At 36.9% G+C, this 23,990-nt stretch overlaps 1 long non-coding RNA gene across 1 annotated transcript; it reads right to left on the bottom strand.

The window, feature by feature from the left end:
* Nucleotides 1-12,323: 12,323 nt before the first annotated feature.
* On the bottom strand, nucleotides 12,324-21,747 carry LOC146731621 (uncharacterized). The gene is made up of 2 exons (XR_014926977.1): nucleotides 21,595-21,747; nucleotides 12,324-12,887 (listed from the first exon to the last, which is right to left on the bottom strand). It is a non-coding gene; the product is annotated as an uncharacterized LOC146731621 (long non-coding RNA).
* Nucleotides 21,748-23,990: the final 2,243 nt, after the last annotated feature.

Here is a 23,990-nt window from a genome sequence, read left to right on the forward strand (position 1 = left end):
TATTGAATTGCATTCAATCGTTTTTCCCAATGATCGGTACGATAGCTTCGTACAGAATTATCGACAATTCGTTTCCATGCTGTTTTAGACGGAAACAAAACTTGCTTTTTTCTTTGACAGATTTTAACAAAACCCAGAAAATGGCGTCACGCGCAGAGAAGACTATCTTAATCATGTTACAACTCAAATCTTGTGTCGCTATTTACAGAGGTTCGAACTCCGCACAGTTCGGTGCGCGTTACTTATCACTGCACAAAGCAGCTTTGCATAGAACTCATTTGCATATTCGAATACTAGTATGTTCGAACTACAAGACCCTGTCAGTTAACAAAGTTATGTGTAAGCCACTTGGTTACTTTAATCTCTTTAATAAGACGTTTCACGCCCCGACTCCGAATAAAATGTTCAGTTAGATTAAAATATACATGACTTGCGTTAGAAAAGTACAATCTTCCTACATGTCAAAGCATTAGTTTCTACTATAAATGACTAACTTTATAAACTTACTAGAACCTGTGTGTTCTATGACTGTTAGACGCGCAAAATTCGAACCCGTTCAAGCCAGAAATAGTATTGAAATATTCACCAGAATACAAGATAAACGTTATTCACCACAATAACATTACCTTGCAAAACATAGTCCGTGATAAAATGGTTCGTATTTACGTTTCTACTGAAGTCTGGCATTAATAAATAGTTCGGATGTCACATACATTTTTGTCTCCACTTTTTGTGATACATTTTCAGATTACCAACTACAGGAAAATGGCCGTCCGTAGTGAGACGATTGACCACAAAATTGAAGGCTGCCTGTGGCAGAGGCACTATTGCGTAAAGCGCAAAGGCCTCTGGGAAGGAACGCACGGCACAGTAGGAGGCGTGGCCTTTTCAGCATTTTGTCAACAACCAATCACAAGATTGGTTAGCCTTGCTCAACTGGTTCGTAACCAGTCTTGTGATTGGTTGTTGACCAAATGCGAAATTGGAATAAGCAACTAATATTCTTCAACCTGGTATTTTTTTTAGATTTTATTTTTCATTCTTCACGTCCGTTTTTTCGAGTTTAAAAAATGTGAGCTGTCCGGAGCCTTCATCCCTTGTCTATTTCTTACACTAGATACCAGCCGATACCCCCGCTCATACAGTTGATCATATTTCCTGGGCTCCCTGAGCATACATTTCTGTAGCACAAACTGTGGGACAGTACTGGACGATTTAGCCGTCAATACCCCTAGGTGTTTTCATTTCTTTGTATTTTTTTTTGTCTGGCAATCGACAGGATGGTCAGTTTGATGAACCGACTAACACCTTAGTAGTAACCGTTATTCCGCGATGAAATTATTTTCTTTTGTAAATTATAACTATTTCACCCTTGACAGTGTATTTACGGAAAAAATAGTTATCAGCTATCGATACAATATTTTAAAACTTGTTTTTAAGTAGGAATAAATCAACACTAAATCTCTCTAATAACAAAAATACGCAAATAATACGCGTAGTAAAAGTCTTGTGGTGTTTCACCACAAAATGGCGGTGTGTGGTGGCAGAGATACTTTCGGTGATCTAAACGCAAGGAACTCTGGGAAGGAGAATCGTTATGACCTTCTTATCAGCCATCTTGTTTAATCTTACCTGTAATTTCCGTATTCCGGTTAAGTGTTATATCGTACGCGGTCGTTTTATTAACACTGTAAATTAGTCTAGTACGTTGTACTACTTCAACCTTTTTTTTGTAACCATGGATACAACGACTAAATCATTAAAACTATGAATGCGATGTTAGCTGCAATGTGTACATTTAAATTACGTGTAATCGGAACTATGCATCTTAGACGTCGCATTGGACTCGTATCGAAAATGACGCGTCGCGAAGACGACCTCCCTGTAACGGTGTGATTTATGTTAGCATTGAATTTACTGAACACGTTATCGCAATGTTTTTTGGTGATCATGAGTTTATTATGTACACTTGCATATACTCAATAATCGCACACTTTATATACATGTACATGCTTTTGTGCATCCCTACGGTTGCATATAAATCCTTCACAAAAAGCGTCCGTCGCATACACAAGCATGGTGTACATTAATCATGCACTGAAGAACTTAGACATAGACATTGTCTTTTAAGGTCTATAGTCTAGTGTACATTTCATTTATGAAACTACGGTAAAACATTTTCAAAGACCGTTTTGTGTTGTTTTTTTGTTTGTTTTTTAAATTCGCACGTACACTAATGGGATGCCGTCTATTATCGTGAGACTTTGAAAAAAAAATCTACGAATAATACCCTGCTAATGGGAAGGACACACTGTGCACGCAGCTGTCGCTTCACTGTATGGCGGTAAAAGCCGGGATAATGAGATGGGCGGGTTGCACTGAATACGCATTAGACGTCTGGAGTGTAACGTTCCTTAGCGTGAATAAACCAATACATATAAGTAATGTATTCTAGCATACAACTTTAGAAATCAAAATCGGCGATATGTGTTTATATGTTGACAATCAGTCATTGAGACAAGAGGCAGGTGACGAGAGAGCTTAGACGTTGTCTGCTCGCTAGGACACATAAACACAAACTTAACGAGCGAGATACGTGACCAGAGAGTACACACGTACAGGCGGACGACTACATTATATATACGCCATCAGTTATTTCATATTACGTAATGTAAAATAACTATTGGTGACTCCCAGCAACAAAAATGTTCAAGTTAGAAACCGAGAAAAAAAAACATTGTTTTGCAAGGAAAATATGTTGGTTCAAGAAAAATAAGAATGTTCAGACAAGACGCCACGAAAGCAAATTGCAGTCCTCGCGCTCTTCCAGCCATCCCTCATAATGTCAAATGTTTGACCCCCTCACATCAAGCGATACTGAAAACTAGTAACACGTCATGTTCACAGACAAGATCAGAGGTCACTCACGAAACACGCGTAGGGGCATGCGAAGATACGTTCATTTAAGCGGGAAAAGTGGCTCGAATTTTGAAAATTAGGTAAAAAGATATAAAGCGATTGAACAATTACGAGTCAGACAAATATTTTCGAATGATTCCTTCCGATAAATGAAGTACTATGAACTCGTCTAGGTATTTTCTCTTAGATTTCATCTTTCGTTGGATCAGATCGGTTACGGCCACCGGGTGGAATCCCAGAGATGCAAGCATTCTTAGAACTGGTGAAAGCGAGATCGTGTTAAAGTAGTGACGTACCTTAATACACCGTTAATAGTCGTGTAGATTGAGTTTTGCATCTCACTTTAGCATGTTAGTGATTTTTTTCGTTGACGACATGGCTGATCGCGTCGCGGACTCCCCGTTATAATACGTATCCTTGTCCAGAATGTTCAGTTGTACGCAATATTAGCGTTCAGAGCATCGCCACGGTACGAAAAACACTCGCCTCAAATAAAGGTTGTCTATTTGGATTCTGTCTTAATGAGCAAATGCGTCATCCTCTGTTGCCGTCTGCGCATGCCCGGTTCGCTTTTCTTGATGATCCACCTTACGTATACTAGTATGAAGCGATTTTAAACCCGTTACCATGATTATTCGCAATTAGGTCAGGGCCATTTGAGCTGAATGGGGCATTGTTATTACGTCTTGTCAGTTTTATTTTCAAAGGTAGCATTTTGGAAATATTGAAGAGTGACCGTTCCGGTACATATACAACAGCAGAGTCTGCTCCAGATGTTTATCTTATAGAGTCGTCTGTTAAGCCACTATTTTGGTATTTGCCACTATTTTGGTACCGTGTCAATAATGAGCGGCCTAGGAGGTGGCAGTAAAGCCTATTGAATACTACTAATGAGCAAGCGGACAATAACTATATCGACAATAAAGACCGCCACTAGTAACCAAAATATTTGCAGCTTGATTGGACATTGGTGGATTGTAAAAGTATCAAGGTTTAGCCTGAAAATAAAATAAACTGAAGGTGTGTTCCAAATTAAATGTTTCTTAGAAAATGGATTTAATGACAAAAATTCTTTAACAGTAAAATTGCACACAAATTATACTTCACTATAGGAATAGTACCAAAATAGTAGCACATATCATTTAGTTGTCGGGAACTGCTATACTTTACTATAGGGATGGTACCAACATAGTGGCACATATAATTTAGTTGGCGGGAACTGTTATACTTCACTATAGGGATGGTACCAAAATAATGGCACGTATAATTTAGTTGTCAGGAACTGTTATACTTCCCTATAGGAATGGTACCAAAATAGTAGCACATATAATTTAGTTGTCGGGAAATGCTATACTTCCCTATAGGAATGATACCAAAATAGTAGCACATATAATATAGTTGTCGGGGACTGCTATACTTCACTATGGGGATGATACCAAAATAGTGGCACATATAATTTAGTTGTTGGGAAATGCTATACTTCCCTATAGGAATGATACCAAAATAGTGGCACATATAATTTAGTTGGCAAGAACTGCTACACTTCACTACAGGAATGGTACCAAAATAGTGGCACATATAATTTAGTTGGCAGAAACTGCTATACTTTACTATAGGGATGGTACCAAAATAGTGGCACATATAATTTAGTTGGCGGGAACTGCTATACTTCACTATAGGGATGGTACCAAAATAGTAGCACATATAATTTAGTTGTCGGGAACTGCTATACTTCACTATAGGGATGATACCAAAATAGTGGCACATATAATTTAGTTGGCGGGAACTGCTATACTTCACTATAGGGATGGTACCAAAATAGTAGCACATATAATTTAGTTGTCGGGAACTGCTATACTTCAATATGGGGATGATACCAAAATAGTAGCACATATAATTTAGTTGGCGGGAACTGCTACACTTCACTGTAGGGATAGTACCAAAATAGTAGCACATATAATTTAGTTGTCGGGAACTGCTATACTTTACTATAGGGATGGTACCAAAATAGTAGCACATATAATTTAGTTGTCGGGAACTGCTATACTTCACTATAGGAATGGTACCAAAATAGTAGCACATATAATTTAGTTGTCGGGAACTGCTATACTTTACTATAGGGATGGTACCAAAATAGTAGCAATATATAATTTAGTTGTCAGGAACTGCTATACTTCACTATAGGGATGGTACCAAAATAGTGGCACGTATAATTTAGTTGTCGGGAACTGCTATACTTCACTATAGGGATGGTACCAAAATAGTGGCACGTATAATTTAGTTGTCGGGAACTGCTATACTTCACTATAGGAATGGTACCAAAATAGCATCACATATAATATAGTTGGCGGGAACTGCTATACTTCACTCTAGGGATGGTACCAAAATAGTAGCACATATAATTTAGTTGTCGGGAACTGCTATACTTCACTATAGGGATGGTACCAAAATAGTGGCACGTATAATTTAGTTGTCGGGAACTGCTATACTTCACTATAGGGATGGTACCAAAATAGTAGCACATATAATTTAGTTGTCGGGAACTGCTATACTTCACTATGGGGATGGTACCAAAATAGTGGCACGTATAATTTAGTTGTCGGGAACTGTTATACTTCCCTACAGAAATGGTACCAAAATAGTAGCACATATAATTTAGTTGTCGGGAACTGCTATACTTCACTATAGGGATGGTACCAAAATAGTGGCACGTATAATTTAGTTGTCGGGAACTGCTATACTTCACTATAGGGATGGTACCAAAATAGTGGCACGTATAATTTAGTTGTCGGGAACTGCTATACTTCACTATAGGAATGGTACCAAAATAGCATCACATATAATATAGTTGGCGGGAACTGCTATACTTCACTCTAGGGATGGTACCAAAATAGTAGCACATATAATTTAGTTGTCGGGAACTGCTATACTTCACTATAGGGATGGTACCAAAATAGTAGCACATATAATTTAGTTGTCGGGAACTGCTATACTTCCCTATAGGGATGGTACCAAAATAGTGGCACATATAATTTAGTTGTCGGGAACTGCTATACTTCACTATAGGAATGGTACCAAAATAGTAGCACATATAATATAGTTGGCGGGAACTGCTATACTTCCCTGTAGGGATGGTACCAAAATAGTGGCACGTATAATTTAGTTGTCGGGAACTGCTATACTTTACTATAGGGATGGTACCAAAATAGTAGCACGTATAATTTAGTTGTCGGGAACTGTTATACTTCCCTACAGAAATGGTACCAAAATAGTAGCACATATAATTTAGTTGTCGGGAACTGCTATACTTCACTATAGGGATGGTACCAAAATAGTAGCACATATAATTTAGTTGTCGGGAACTGCTATACTTTACTATAGGGATGGTACAAAATAGTAGCACATATAATTTAGTTGTCGGGAACTGCTATACTTCACTATAGGGATGGTACCAAAATAGTGGCACGTATAATTTAGTTGGCAGAAACTGCTATACTTTACTATAGGGATGGTACCAAAATAGTGGCACATATAATTTAGTTGTCGGGAACTGCTACACTTCACTATAGGGATGGTACCAAAATAGTGGCACGTATAATTTAGTTGGCGGGAACTGCTTTACTTCACTATAGGGATGATACCGAAATAGTAGCACATATAACGTTGTTGTCAGGGACTGCTATACTTTACTATCGGGATGGTACCAAAATAGTAGCACATATAATTTAGTTGTCGGGGACTGCTATACTTTACTATAGGGATAGTACCAAAATAGTATTATTCTGTAGACGGGGTCTGTTATTATTCGATATAGGATTGGAACCAAAATAGTGGCATGTATTATTCTGTTGTCGGTATCTGTTATTATTCGATATAGGAATGGTACAAAATAGTGGCATGTATTATTCTGTTGTCTGTATCTGTTATTATTCGATATAGGATTGGTACAAAAATAGTGGCATGTATTATTCTGTTGTCGGGATCTGTTAACATTCGATATAGGAATGGTACAAAAATAGTGGCATGTATTATTCTGTTGTCGGGATCTGTTATTATTCGATATAGGATTGGTACAAAAATAGTGGCATGTATTATTCTGTTGTCGGGATCTGTTAACATTCGATATAGGAATGGTACAAAAATAGTGGCATGTATTATTCTGTTGTCGGGATCTGTTATTATTCGATATAGGAATGGTACAAAAATAGTGGCATGTATTATTCTGTTGTCGGGATCTGTTATTATTCGATATAGGATTGGTACAAAAATAGTGGCATGTATTATTCTGTTGTCGGGATCTGTTAACATTCGATATAGGAATGGTACAAAAATAGTGGCATGTATTATTCTGTTGTCGGGATCTGTTATTATTCGATATAGGATTGGTACAAAAATAGTGGCATGTAATATTCTGTTGTCGGGATCTGTTATCATTCGATATAGGATTGGTACAAAAATAGTGGCATGTATTATTCTGTTGTTGGGATCTGTTATCATTCGATATAGGAATGGTACAAAAATAGTGGCATGTATTATTCTGTTGTCGTGAACTTATTATTCGATATAGGAATGGTACAAAAATAGTGGCATGTATTATTCTGTTGTTGGGATCTGTTATTATTCGATATAGGATTGGTACAAAAATAGTGGCATGTAATATTCTGTTGTCGGGATCTGTTATTATTCGATATAGGAATGGTACAAAAATAGTGGCATGTATTATTCTGTTGTCGGGATCTGTTATTATTCGATATAGGAATGGTACAAAAATAGTGGCATGTATTATTCTGTTGTCGTGAACTGTTATTATTCGATATAGGAATGGTACAAAATAGTGGCATGTATTATTCTGTTGTCTGTATCTGTTATTATTCGATATAGGATTGGTACAAAAATAGTGGCATGTATTATTCTGTTGTCGGGATCTGTTAACATTCGATATAGGAATGGTACAAAAATAGTGGCATGTATTATTCTGTTGTCGGGATCTGTTATTATTCGATATAGGATTGGTACAAAAATAGTGGCATGTAATATTCTGTTGTCGGGATCTGTTATTATTCGATATAGGATTGGTACAAAAATAGTGGCATGTATTATTCTGTTGTCGGGATCTGTTAACATTCGATATAGGAATGGTACAAAAATAGTGGCATGTATTATTCTGTTGTCGGGATCTGTTATTATTCGATATAGGATTGGTACAAAAATAGTGGCATGTAATATTCTGTTGTCGGGATCTGTTATCATTCGATATAGGATTGGTACAAAAATAGTGGCATGTATTATTCTGTTGTTGGGATCTGTTATCATTCGATATAGGAATGGTACAAAAATAGTAGCATGTATTATTCTGTTGTCGTGAACTTATTATTCGATATAGGAATGGTACAAAAATAGTGGCATGTATTATTCTGTTGTCGGGATCTGTTATTATTCGATATAGGAATGGTACAAAAATAGTGGCATGTATTATTCTGTTGTCGGGATCTGTTATTATTCGATATAGGATTGGTACAAAAATAGTGGCATGTAATATTCTGTTGTCGGGATCTGTTATTATTCGATATAGGAATGGTACAAAAATAGTGGCATGTATTATTCTGTTGTCGGGATCTGTTATTATTCGATATAGGAATGGTACAAAAATAGTGGCATGTATTATTCTGTTGTCGTGAACTGTTATTATTCGATATAGGAATGGTACAAAAATAGTGGCATGTATTATTCTGTTGTCGGGATCTGTTATTATTCGATATAGGATTGGTACAAAAATAGTGGCATGTAATATTCTGTTGTCGGGATCTGTTATTATTCGATATAGGAATGGTACAAAAATAGTGGCATGTATTATTCTGTTGTCGGGATCTGTTATTATTCGATATAGGAATGGTACAAAAATAGTGGCATGTATTATTCTGTTGTCGTGAACTGTTATTATTCGATATAGGAATGGTACAAAAATAGTGGCATGTATTATTCTGTTGTCGGGATCTGTTATTATTCGATATAGGAATGGTACAAAAATAGTGGCATGTAATATTCTGTTGTCGGGATCTGTTATTATTCGATATAGGATTGGTACAAAAATAGTGGCATGTAATATTCTGTTGTCGGGATCTGTTATTATTCGATATAGGAATGGTACAAAAATAGTGGCATGTATTATTCTGTTGTCGGGATCTGTTATTATTCGATATAGGAATGGTACAAAAATAGTGGCATGTATTATTCTGTTGTCGGGATCTGTTATTATTCGATATAGGAATGGTACAAAAATAGTGGCATGTATTATTCTGTTGTCGGTATCTGTTATTATTCGATATATGATTGGTACAAAAATAGTGGCATGTATTATTCTGTTGTCGGGATCTGCTATTATTTAATATACGATTGGTACGAAAATAGTGGCATGTATTATTCTCTTTCAATATACGAAAGGTTCCAACATAGGAGTGTGCATTCTTTTGTTGTCACATGACCCCTAACAATTTTTAATTCCCTTTGTTAATGTACTGATCTTTGCATTATCAGATTCCCGGGGAATTATTCGAAATTTTGCATAGTGAAGCCATACCTACCTTGCCAAAACCAATGTATTGTATGTATGTTCAATGGGTACAAAGTATACCCTGGTGGTGGCTGAACTGCGGGAGTTCAAGCCCATTAGTGACCCTCAAGTAAATCCCAAAATGAGGAAAGGGGCGCAGCTAAATAATTATCTATTCAAAATTACAGGCACATATAAACTGAAAAACGAGATTAGAATGTGAAACACGGCATTGCGTGTTGTGTTGGCCACACTGTTTCTAATCCCTGCCAGGTGGGCTTCAGCTCTATTTCCCACTCATTATCTCCTCCACTAGCTGGCTAGTTTGTGGGATTTGTCCACCCATGTTTTGTAATATATGCTAATACAGTTGTGTTGTCGCAATGGATGGGAACTGTTTTATTCTATACTTCATCTAGAAAGCAATCTAATGCCCCCCAACATATTAGGTATGTTTATGTGGAGCTGTGCTTTGCAAGGGAGCCACTCCCCATTCTATTTTCAAGGCGTCCATGACCAGTGTTATAGCCGCAGTTGATGGAGCAATCTGTTATCTCCGTCTTATGTTGGTTAAGTCCATCCACTTGATGGCAGTCAAGCTTTGTGGGGTCCATGATATTTCTCATGTGGCGATCCACACAACTGGAGTGTGTGGACCTGGACGAGCATACCTTTGAGAGCTGTTTGAGGCACAAGGCCTCTCATAGATGAAGCCATTTCCAAAAAGCTCAATAATTGTCTGAGCTGTGCGTGCATGCAAAAAGTGTGGCTGCCGGGTCTCTCAACCTGAAACACTCCCAAGAATACATTCCCGGAAATACTAAATGTGGGATATGATTGTTTGAAGGATGTGTGCTAAAATTACTGCTCTTGTATCAACCAGATATTGATAAAATGGATTCACATTGTTGGCCTGCTGTGCAGCCACAAAACTGGCACTGCCATTAATTTTGGGAAAAAAAAACTGTGAGGCTACAATGGGCAAACATTGAACTAATATCTTGAATCAAATGTTTGAGTGATATCAGGAAATCCCCTGATGTACACAGCAGTGTACCTCTGCTGGGGTCACCATCACATAAAATGCTCTGAGAGAATATACTGATTCAGTTGGCTTGGGTCTATATTGTTCTTTATTGTTCACCAAAAATATGGGGGAATAACAGGCACTGCACTGCTGCCATTTGCCAATAATTCTCTCACTTCCTGGAAAATCATGCCTACCATTACTCGTGGCAGAGCCATTGACACTGGTGATGGAGTCAACTGAAGCTTTTTGGCCAACTTGATCTTGTATAGCTGTGCTTGACTTCTGAAAGGTCCTACAGGGTCATTGTGGTAGTTTTCTACGGTAACCGAACAATTTAACGTCACAGGAAATAAGGGTTGGGAAACAAAATGAATCCTTTAATTCATACCACTGAAAACACCTGATCCCAACCACATCCACCTCAACGATCATTTCCTTGGTTGATATGTTTGTTCCTGTATTCCCCTCGACCAGACTGTCATTATTGGGCATTCTGACCCTATGAATGAGATTATTGTTCGTGTGTATCTGTCTTCAGTTTATCATATTTAGAACACATATTATATTGGTGCATCTATGCCTAGCATCATTGGTTCTGGCAATATGTTTGACTGCTGCCTCTGTTGAGGCCCTCAAAATGGCAAACTACCTAGGCAGAACTGGGCTAAACTAATTCCTTATATTTGGTCCCATTGAATCAAAATAGTTTTGCAGGCCCCTGTTCAGTGAATATCCTTTTACCATAAATACAACATTCTGGGTGATGTTAGCCATGTAAAAAAAGGGACACGTTACGATCAGCAAATTCTTGTATTGTCCATTGAGTGCCAGCTTAAAGCCAGAGACTGCAGCAAGCACTTGGTAAATCAGAAAAATGCAACTTATGTGGAAATTAAAATTTATTTAACATGGTGCCCAAGGTTAGACATTCTTCCTTGCAAAAGAATGGCTCATCTGGGCCCACCAACAGTACTGGATCATATGATACTGGGTCCCCTTTACAATCTGGTTTGTCACCAGAAATACAGTACTGATGTTCCCACTTGTAATCAAATGGTGCTTTGGCGTGGTGTGGAATTTGCAACCCTACCTAATATCCCTGCCCTCTGCTCGACGAATGAATCAACAGCAGGTGGCAGTGGTATAACAGTGGATCTACACTGAGGTTATTGTACCATCTCAGTCACCTCATATACTTATCTATCCCAAGAATTTTTCTATTTGGGCTACATTTTTTGAGTAGACTTGACTCATCAGAAAATATAGAACTAAAGGGCACTGGACCCCACACATGATCAATTTTATTGTCATATTGGATGATCCCATGTTTAAACCAAATTTGAAAGAATCCCATACACACGACCAAGATCTGGTTTCAGGACAATGTATATATCGGTATATACATATTGATATATACCGGTATATCACAAGATGTTTGATGCATGTGTACAGTTAGAATGTTAGCAGTCCTGGCATGTTAACGATGCAGCTGGAGATGTACGCTTGTACACACACACAAAGATCAATCCCAATCAGTTCCCATTTTTGAACAAAACAATGTGACATAACAACCCACTATGTATGATGCTCATATCAAGTTTGTTGTGATCTGCCTTTACACTGCTGGGAAATTAGTGTGACCATGCCAACCACAATTAGTGTACACCATGAACCTAGGTCAAACTGTAAGCCCCTAATTTGTGCTACACATGAACAGTTGTTTTTAAATTATTAGACATAAATCATAGAGATCAAAGCTTTATGCTTCAATCAAGTTTAAATTTTTAAAGCAAACATTTTGTAGAATATAAACACAACACAATGTGGTATTGCAAGAAGCAGAAATAATATATTTTTGTCTCATAGGTGTACAAACTATATTATTTGCTCAATTAAAGAATCTAACACTGCAATTTCAAATATTATAGAATTTTCCATAGTACTGAGCAATTTAATATATAGCATGCTTGAAAATAAACATTGCACCATCTTACTTATCATCTCACTCATTTGGAAAATATTGAGAGTTCAAATATTATAATTGTTGACAATATGCATAATGCTGACATGATCACATGCTTTACTACAAAGTGACCAACACTGACAAGGGTCCAGAAGAGAAACGTTATTTCTAAATTAAGTATAAATTTATAATCACACTTTAATTCTTGTTGTTATACTGTATGGTACCTTTGTAATACAGTTTTATAATATTTTTGTTATTATCATCATGTTATAACAAAATACACCATACAGTCATGAAATAATCAGAAAACTGAAAAAGTGGTATACAAATACAATTACTAAAAAGTCATAAATCATTGTTACAGGTACTGAAGCCATTGATACCATATTCTTTCATTTCTCTGTATAGTATTTCCAAGTTTCCTACAATAATAAAAAAAAAAATTGTTAAAATATCTATCAAAATACAAAGCTTGTATGTTATGCTAATTTATCCCAGTATAGGGCCTAAGGGTTATCGGTAACAAGTCTTCCATTAGTAGTTAGTGTAGTGAGTCAGGTCAGGGAATTAATATTAATACCGGTAGTACCCAGTCCTAATTACAGGTAACAAATGACTCATTGGTCATTAGTGCAGTGAGTTAGGTCAGGTTGTCTGGGATTAATAAAACCCAATCCTCATTAACAAATGCCAGAACAGAGCCCCAGGGATTAATAATACCCAGTATTAGTATAAGTAACAAAAGTCTGATTTGTACATGAAGTCAGGTTAGGTTCCCTGGGTATAATAATGTCCAGTCCTAGATATAGGTAACAAAAGTCCCATTGCTAGTTAGTGCAGTGAGTTAGGTCAGGTTCCCTGGGTATAATAATGCCTAGTCCTAGATATAGGTAACAAAAGTCCCATTGCTAGTTAGTGCAGCGAGTTAGGTCAGGTTCCCTGTGTATAATAATGCCTGATCCTAGATATAGGTAACAAAAGTCCCAATGCTAGTTAATGCAGTGAGTTAGGTCAGATTCCCTGGGTATAATAATGCTCAGTCCTAGATATAGGTAACAAAAGTCCCATTGCTAGTTAATGCAGTGAGTTAGGTCAGGTTCTCTGGGTATAATAATGCTTAGTCCTAGATATAGGTAACAAAAGTCCCATTGCTAGTTAATGCAGTGAGTTAGGTCAGGTTCCCTGTGTATAATAATGCCTGATCCTAGATATAGGTAACAAAAGTCCCAATGCTAGTTAATGCAGTGAGTTAGGTCAGATTCCCTGTGTATAATAATGCCTGACCCTAGATATAGGTAACAAAAGTCCCATTGCTAGTTAATGCAGTGAGTTAGGTCAGGTTCCCTGTGTATAATAATGCCTGATCCTAGATATAGGTAACAAAAGTCCCAATGCTAGTTAATGCAGTGAGTTAGGTCAGATTCCCTGTGTATAATAATGCCTGACCCTAGATATAGGTAACAAAAGTCCCATTGCTAGTTAATGCAGTGAGTTAGGTCAGGTTCCCTGTGTATAATAATGCCTGATCCTAGATATAGGTAACAAAAGTCCCAATGCTAGTTAATGCAGTGAGTTAGGTCAGATTCCCTGTGTATAATAATGCCTGACCCTAGATATAGGTAACAAAAGTCCCATTGCTAGTTAATGCAGTGAGTTAGGTCAGGTTCCCTGTGTATAATAATGCCTGATCCTAGATATAGGTAACAAAAGTCCCAATGCTAGTTAATGCAGTGAGTTAGGTCAGATTCCCTGTGTATAATAATGCCTGACCCTAGATATAGGTAACAAAAGTCCCATTGCTAGTTAATGCAGTGAGTTAGGTCAGGTTCCCTGTGTATAATAATGCCTGATCCTAGATATAGGTAACAAAAGTCCCAATGCTAGTTAATGCAGTGAGTTAGGTCAGGTTCCCAGTGTATAATAATGCCTGACCCTAGATATAGGTAACAAAAGTCCCATTGCTAGTTAATGCAGTGAGTTAGGTCAGGTTCTCTGGGTATAATAATGCCTGATCCTAGATATAGGTAACAAAAGTCCCATTGCTAGTTAGTGCAGTGAGTTAGGTCAGGTTCCCTGTGTATAATAATGCCTGACCCTAGATATAGGTAACAAAAGTCCCATTGCTAGTTAATGCAGTGAGTTAGGTCAGATTCCCTGTGTATAATAATGCCTGACCCTAGATATAGGTAACAAAAGTCCCATTGCTAGTTAATGCAGTGAGTTAGGTCAGGTTCCCTGTGTATAATAATGCCTGATCCTAGATATAGGTAACAAAAGTCCCAATGCTAGTTAATGCAGTGAGTTAGGTCAGGTTCCCAGTGTATAATAATGCCTGACCCTAGATATAGGTAACAAAAGTCCCATTGCTAGTTAATGCAGTGAGTTAGGTCAGGTTCTCTGGGTATAATAATGCCTGATCCTAGATATAGGTAACAAAAGTCCCATTGCTAGTTAGTGCAGTGAGTTAGGTCAGGTTCCCTGTGTATAATAATGCCTGACCCTAGATATAGGTAACAAAAGTCCCATTGCTAGTTAATGCAGTGAGTTAGGTCAGGTTCTCTGGGTATAATAATGCCTGATCCTAGATATAGGTAACAAAAGTCCCATTGCTAGTTAGTGCAGTGAGTTAGGTTAGGTTCCCTGTGTATAATAATGCCTGACCCTAGATATAGGTAACAAAAGTCCCAATGCTAGTTAATGCAGTGAGTTAGGTCAGGTCCTCTGGGATTAATAATACCCAGTATTAGTTATAAGTAACAAAAGTTCCATTGCTAGTTAGTACAGTGAGTTAGGTCAGGTCCTCTGGGATTAATAATACCCAGTCCTAGATATAGGTAACAAAAGTTCCATTGCTAGTTAGTGCAGTGAGTTAGGTCAGGTTCCCTGTGTATAATAATGCCCAGTCCTAGATATAGGTAACAAAAGTTCCATTGCTAGTTAGTACAGTGAGTTAGGTCAGGTCCTCTGGGATTAATAATACCCAGTATTAGTTATAAGTAACAAAAGTTTCATTGCTAGTTAGTGCAGTGAGTTAGGTCAGGTCCTCTGGGATTAATAATACCCAGTATTAGTTATAAGTAACAAAAGTTTCATTGCTAGTTAGTGCAGTGACTTAGGTCAGGTTCTCTGGGAATAATAATACCCAGTCCTGGTTATAGATAACAAATGACCCATTGGTAGTTAGTGCACTGAGTCAAGTCAGGTCCTCTGAAACTAATATACCCAGTTCTAGTTATGTGTCCCATTGGTCATCAGTGCAATGATTATGGCCATGGCCTCAGGATTAATACATGTAAAACCCAGTTCTAGTTATAGATAACAAATGTCTCATTGCTTGTTAGTGCAGTGATTCAGGTCAGGGCCTCAGGATTAAAAAAATCCAGTCCAAGTTCAGTGTTCTCCCCAGACCCCAAGTCAAACACTGTATCTAATTTGCATAATTTTCCCATTGAATATTGTGATACAATAACTGTGTTAGTATAAAATTAGTTAACAATCTATCTACAATTAATTAAAGACGAGACAGTCTGATATTTTATATCATTTTACTCCATTGTCTTTTATGTATTTATCAAGTCAAATAAAGTTTGAAATAGAACAGCAAAACAAGCAGCCTATCGGCTGAGATAGCTCCGCTGTTAGCAAGGCACATTTCAATTAAAGAACTGAGGATATCATATAAGAAAATGAACAATATGTATGGTATGTATAGCAATCGGACTTGCTGTTTCAACAAGAATTCAAAAATATCACTTTTTACTAAAAATGACAAAAATATTCATCAAAATTAGATAATTGAAGATATCATCATGAAATGAACAAATCTGAGGGAGGTTTACCTGAGGTACATATATGTATAGTATCAAAGCAATCAGACTTGCGGTTTTTAACAAGAAGTCGAAAATATCACTTTCTACCAAAAATGACTAAAATATTCACCAAAATTAGAGAATTGAAGATATCATCACGAAATGAACAAATCTGAGAAAGGTCTACATGTAGTATCTATATATGTAATATCAAAGCAATTGAACTTTTGGTTTTTAACAAGAAGTCGAAAATATCACTTTTTACCAAATATGACAAAAATATTCACCAAAATTACAGAATCCAAGATATCATCACAAAATGAACAAATCTGAGAAAGGTCTACATGTAGTATCTAAATATGTAATATCAAAGCAATTGAACTATTGGTTTTTAACAAGAAGTCGAAAATATCACTTTTTACCAAAAATTACAAAAATATTCACCAAAATTAGAGAATTGAAGATATCATCACAAAATGAACAAATCTGAGAGAGGTCTACATGTAGTACCTATATATGTAGTATCAAAGCAATAGTCGAAAATATCACTTTTTACCAAAAATGATAAAAATATTCACCAAAATTAGAGAAAGATATCATTACAAAATGAACAAATCTGAGAGAGGTCCACATGTAGTACCTATATATGTAATATCAAAGCAATTGCACTTGCGGTTTTTAACAAGAAGTCGAAAATATCACTTTTTACCAAAAATGACAAAAATATTCACCAAAATTAGAGAATTAAAGATATCATTACAAAATGAACAAATCTGAGAGAGGTCCACATGTAGTACCTATATATGTAATATCAAAGCAATTGCACTTGCGGTTTTTAACAAGAAGTTGAAAATATCACTTTTTACCAAAAATGACAAAAATATTCACCAAAATTAGAGAATTAAAGATATCATTACAAAATGAACAAATCTGAGAGAGGTCCACATTTAGTACCTATATATGTAATATCAAAGCAATTGCACTTGCGGTTTTTAACAAGAAGTCGAAAATATCACTGTTTACCAAAAATGACAAAAATATTCACCAAAATTAGAGAATTGAAGATATCAACATGAAATGAACAAACCTAAGAGAGGTCTACCCAAGGTACATATACACCAAGTATCAAAGCATTCAGGCTTGTAGTTTTCAAGAAGAAGTCGAAAAAGTAAAACATTGACACGGACGACGACGACGACGGACAATCACTCATATGATAAGCTCCGCTCGACAAAGTCGACAACGGAGCTAAAAAAACTGCAAGAGGGAGCCACTGCAATTCAGCGGCACCATCAAGTAGGGGGAGATGGGGTTTTCCCTATCAGGGTGTGGAGCATTCTCTGGCTTCCTTTGGGCCAAAATTTCTGTCAGACAGGTCAAAGTTGAAGACTGAAGCCACTTGTGATCCCTTGTCATTCAGAATTTTGTGGTTGCCAGAAAATCTGCCCCCTAGGGTAAGGGGCACATGGCCATGGCATGAGGGCGATGCACCCCTGTTTCTTGTTTAAAAAATTCCTGAAAATGATTCATTGGCGATTATCTTAGAACCACTAATAAACAGACTGGCAATCCAGGTATTTCTTTTGATCTAACGTGTGAAAGAAAGAACTGGGGATGATAAAAAAAAAATGTCCACAAAGTCATGCGATAACATACGACTTTGTTGGTGTTTCAACAGGAAGTGATGCAAAAGGTCAGACCAAAGTTTCCAATTTTATCTTACATTTTGCCCTGATGTATCATATTTTCAAGAGTTTTTTAATACATGATTGGCAAAATACAGTAACATAATACCAGCTCTGTTGTAGACATGGCGACGTCAACTATCCTAGAAAAATCGACTAACTATCAGAAAAAATATTATGGTAAAAGTCGTTCATTTTTCTTTATTATACATTCAAGAACATTACTGTAAAGATGGTTTATACATTTTGGCTATAAAATATATTATTTGGCAAATCAACTTAAAACTCAACTCGCCATTCGGCAAAATTTGGCAAAGCATGAGCCACCAGCGTAGCCGAGACACACAATCATTGGGCAGATTGACACCTCCAAACAACAGTGTTGCCAGTCAGTTTTTTTTTCTTTGGCGATGCCTGCAGTTGAATAATTTTTGCTTCGATTTATGTACAGTTTTATTTTCAATGGGACCTAATTTCACTTGTTGTTTTTTTGAATTAAAGTACAAACTGCAAATAATAGCAGTGTACCAAATCAGTATATTTTCCGGACATGTGCAGTATTTGTGATTTGTGAGACTTGTTTTGTCACATTGTTGCTGTTACGTGCAATGGGCAAATTATTAATATTCTAGTATTTGATTTGGATTTAGAGGGACCACACCCTTGAAAGAACATCTCACAGGGTCACATCACTGTACCATTACGCTTTAGAGGTGTGGAGAGAACACTGTTGTTATACATGTAGGTAAAAATGTCCAATTTGTTGTTAGTGCAGTGAGTCAGGTTAGGTTCTAGGGGAATAATAATACCTTATTATTAGTTTTATAGTTAGTGCAGTGAGTCGGGTCAGGTCGTCTTCGATTACCAGGTAATAATACCTAGTCCTACCGGTCACTGGTAGTATACCGTAGTGGTTGTCGCATCAGACTCATGATTTGTAGACCCAAGTTCAAATCCTACTAAGGCTGAACACGGAAAGCCCAATTCCACTGGCCAAGATTTATTCACTAACGAATGCGACTTTGGGGGAACTTTGATTAAGGTCGGATAGTGCATTAAATTGCCATTTGATAGGAAAATGGCCGCACAGCCCTGTCACGTAGTCCCAAACTTGAATATGACTTCTGTGGCAAAAATGCACTATGTGTCAGCACTTGCAATTTGCACATAAAAAAAGTCAGGAGAGTCAACAGTGAAATTTAATGTCTGGAACTGTTGCCTGGCACAAAAAAATTATTAAAAATAATAATAATACCTAGTCCTAATTATGAGTAACAAATGTCTTATTGGTTGTTAGTGCAGTGAGTCAGGTTAGGTTCTAAGGGAATAATTATACCTTATTATTTGTTTCATAGTTAAGACAGTGATTCATAATATCCAGTTTTAGTTATACATGTACATGTATAGGGAAGAAATGTGTTATATACATGTATAGGGAAGAACTGTGTTAACTCCATATTTGATTTTGCAAAAAGTTGTGAGATAGAAAATTGAACTGTAGATGGCATTTGGGGGCTCACATCTTTTCCATAGAGCCCTCCGTTAAAATAAGCTTTTTACCTCTCCTGTTTTCAAGCAACGTGCAAGTTATTTTTAAAAATGTTATGGTTATATTGTTCAGTTCAATTTTCAATTCCACAATTCTTTGCAAAATCCAATATTGAGTTAACACATTTCTTCTCTATAGGAAGCCATTATCCCATTGATCATTAGTGCAGTGAGTCAGGACAACGTTGTTAGATACAAATAGATTGAATGGTAAACTTTTGATTTTCAAAGGATTTTTTTAGTAATATTATTTATTCACTTATGGAACATGTATAAATGATTGTTTAAACATTCATCTATCACAGCAAGTATTTGGAAATGAAATTAAGAATTTCTGTGAATTCATGGCGTCCCAAAATTCAGTAGGAATTCCAAGTGGTTACTCACATTCTGGAGCTACATTTATATCCACAATGCAGCAATAATAAAGATGGTTTTTGTATTGTAAAACTTACTAAACAAATTAAAATGTAATACAAAAATTGAAATAACCATGAATGGTTGTTATTAGTGAGATTAATAACAAGTGTATAATGAGATTAATAACAAATTGTATGTCTTTTCTAAATGACTATAGTATTGCCTAGGCTGTTTTATAGCTGTGGAATCATAGCCCTATGTTGCCGACCGCATTATTTACGTGACTGACTCTGGCCGGCCCATAGGGCTATGGGGCCTTGTGCGACTGAATACCGGTTAAAATCCACATGCCAAATTTGGTCGTCGCGAAAATCACATTTTAAGACCTTCGAAAGTACACACTATGTTTATTTAATTCCAAACAATGACCAGAACCTATTTGCGCTGTGAAATGATGACGGTGGTCATAAAAAATTGACTTTATTTACCGTACACCGAGTCGCAGAAAAATAACAAGACGAAAGACGCCATTTTGTATTTTGTAAATTGCGTTTATGCAACTAGTTTCTATTATTAAACAAAAATCATACAATTATAAATACTGTATGTGATTGCTTTCTTGGAACAATTAGAATAACGGGAAGAGTGAGTTTTATTTTTCCACCACTGTATCACATGACCGCCAAACGAGATTACATTTATTCTGTGCTAGGGAGTGTGGGATGTCAATGGCTGCCGTTTTCTCGTAATTTGCTTGGTTTCCGCGGTAATTGTAAAATATCACAAATTATTGCTTATTTATAAACACAAATTGCAAACAAAAGTTTGTATGTTATTCATCCAGCAATCAATTCACAATAAAGGTACGTCACACCATAGTAATCGAAAGCAAAAGTGATTTAATTTATGTATGCCAGATTTCTGTTATTAAACTGTGATAGATCCCGTAGCTCTATGTTCGACGTACAACTACAAAATTAAAAAAAAGACGTCCAAATGAAATTGTTAGGGCGAAATTCGATTGTAGGTCGCACCAAAGAGCTACGGAACCGCAGCTAGCTGTTTTATTGACTATTGACACACCTTTGTCATTTACGCAAGAGTATAATATATTATACAAATTGTTCTATCTCGTCATGTTATAGAGAAAAAATATGATAAAATAAAAAAGTGACTGACATGTTTTATACAAGAATATCATTCAGGTTATGGGTATAAATTACTAATATCAAGACCTCATTAATTACTTAAATCTTGCGTATTAAAACATTTTAATTTCAAGAAAATAAATAGCTGCTAAAATATAAAAATTTCCAGAATGGATGCTACAACTTGACAACACCAGCGAATTCTGTCATCATATACGGAATATTTTACAGAAATGCATCTCAAATGGAAGAAACACAAAACGGAAAAATAGCATATCGCTCGGTGGCTCTGTTGTTGTCCGTCTGCTCAACGTCCGCATATAGATTATTTAAATTCAAGCTGGACATGTACATGAAGTTTAAACTATCACTTTCTGGATCAGATGAACTATATACATGTCTATAAATTACTGTTTTGAGAAATCGATGCACATTCGAAATTGGAATTGAACACAACATGATGATGATGATAGAATGACTCGAGACGCCGCAGCAGTCTGAGCAGGCACACTAAACAAGTCATAGTGCGATAGCTAGCTAGTAAATATCAATATTAGTATTGAATCGTCATATACTTACCTAGCAGCTTCGCCGAACAGTTTCGATGCACTAACACCATTTCAATCGGCGACGGATATGCTATGCAATTGATTTTTAAAAGTACGACAGTTGAATTGAGCTCCGCGATATGGCTGTTAGGACAGCCGATTGTAATACCCCCTAAGTTAGCGTCACTGTGTCTGCGTCAAAAAGATGACAATTCGGTCTGAAAATATGCGCAAGTAAAGAAAACTTAAATTAAACATAACAAATTACTCCAAATTATACACAAACTGTCCAGAATTATTCAGAATTATGAGATTTATTGACTTGTGAAGAAAAATAATAACAAAGAGCAAGAGGACGTTGATTTTAATTTTCGCGGGTACCAAAATAGTGGCAAATACCAAAATAGTGGCTTAACAGTCGTCTTTTCGACCAGGATCAACTGAATCAGATAAGACGGCAAAATCTATTAGTTTAAATTTGAAATCGGTATTACAGGAACGCTGATTAATAAATCCAGTTCTTTTGCTCACCCAATCGAATCATTCAGTTTTGTAACTGCGGCTGCCAAATACAGCTTAAACGCGATCATGCACGGGATTGTAGAGATGGCCATGGAAGGCAGATTTCAGCGAAACCGTGCGAATCTAACGATGCTCGATTTAATGTGTTATACTACGGTAGATAATCAGCGGAAAGGCGACCTCGAGTGAGACATTTAGTTTAACTTCATTTCACCATCAAGTCATATCACGTAATCACTAGTCGGATCGGAGAAATAATTATGACGATTTTATTTTTTTCTAAATCTACGAGATAAAAACCTCCGTTTTAACACAACCCTCGTTACAGCACAGCTGCTTTCCTATAATACAAATATCACTACTGTTACACATGGGTATACTCTGTTAACGACGGCAAACGACCACTAGGAATACGCCTTGTTGCCTGAAATCGATGTCTATTAAGGAAGATTTAAGACTGATATACCCATACAATCCGGTTAATTATATGCAGAACTGTTTCCAGTACTCCCGGCACATTAACCCCGTTGATATTTATCAGCATGTCATTTGAGATCTTATATTTGTGAACATGCCTCAATAAATGTTAATCGTTAAAAAAAATCACATCTTTTTTTTATTACTTTTATTATTTTCAATAGAACCGCGGAGCTTACATAATGTTTTGAACAGATAAAACACCGTCAAATTTGATTATGATCCGCACAACCCGTCTCAATGACTTGGACACCCACTGGTGTACAAACATAATACACCGTGCCGGATACGCAAGCTGTGCTGTGCTGTGCAGGCGCGTTCGAATTTCCTTAGACTGGAATAGAATTTCCTGTAAACAATTAAATGTATTTTACACTCATTGTACGCATCGCACGGGACGTATATCGAACACGACGCGGCGCGACGACCGTGGTGCTCGAAAACCCCGATTTAACGTCTAGTGCTCACCCGCGTTTTGAAAGGCATAAGGAAAGGTATATGAAAGATATATTTCTTTTAAAAGTGACACAAATCTAAAAAAGGAGGTATACGGTGAATATCTGTCCTTCCTCACATATGCACAGATTGTCTGGACGACACTTCGGGCTATTTCAGTTAAAAGGGACCGTTTCCATTTTATTTAAATATTCCAGCACCTGGTTAAGAACCGTAGCTATGGCAACTGTATCTGCGTTACAGAGAGTGGGTAATGAATGAGTATAGGCTGTCGTCAGGTATACTTGAATGGTTATCCAAGGGTGGTGTTCGCCGCGCCGCGCATGTACGACATTTGTGTTGATAAACATTGATATTTCACGATCCAATACACTCTACTAATGGAAATCGGAAGTATGAGGTTTGACCTGGGCGCGACTTGAACTAATGATCGACGGCAACTCCTTCGATACCTTTCAATCACCTACAAAAAACTAAAGCTTGGTAACGTCCCAGTTTGTACATGTTGATCTGCGCAACATTCAAAGTCGCCATCTTTGTTTATACGAGACCCATATATCTTGCGCATGCGTGGCGTGACGACTACCACCCTTTAAATCTAAGAAATGGCGAATGATGTTTGTCGTGCAATATAACTAACATCACTGACTAGGATTATTTTTTTTTTCTAAGTTTGTCTACTTTGAGCTGTCAACAAAAATACTGAAAAATGTGTTCGGTTAGGTTGCCTAGCAGCAGTCAGGATCGGTCTGTAGTGCATCAAAATAAGAATCAATGCCAATGCATTGAAAAAATACAAATGTGTACTAGTCTGTTATTCAGAATATATGTTTAACAAATCTCCAGCAATCTATTTTTTTTATCAAAGGACCATTGCATATCAAAACGATATCGCTACTGCTTCCCTTAAACCCATAGCGCGTCTCGCCGCTAGAGGGCATAACTTATAGGGGAGGGGAGGGGGGGTCTACT

The sequence above is a fragment of the Saccoglossus kowalevskii genome, chromosome 18 (genome assembly GCF_978046115.1).
Source record: "Saccoglossus kowalevskii chromosome 18, keSacKowa6.1, whole genome shotgun sequence".
NCBI lineage: Eukaryota > Metazoa > Hemichordata > Enteropneusta > Harrimaniidae > Saccoglossus > Saccoglossus kowalevskii.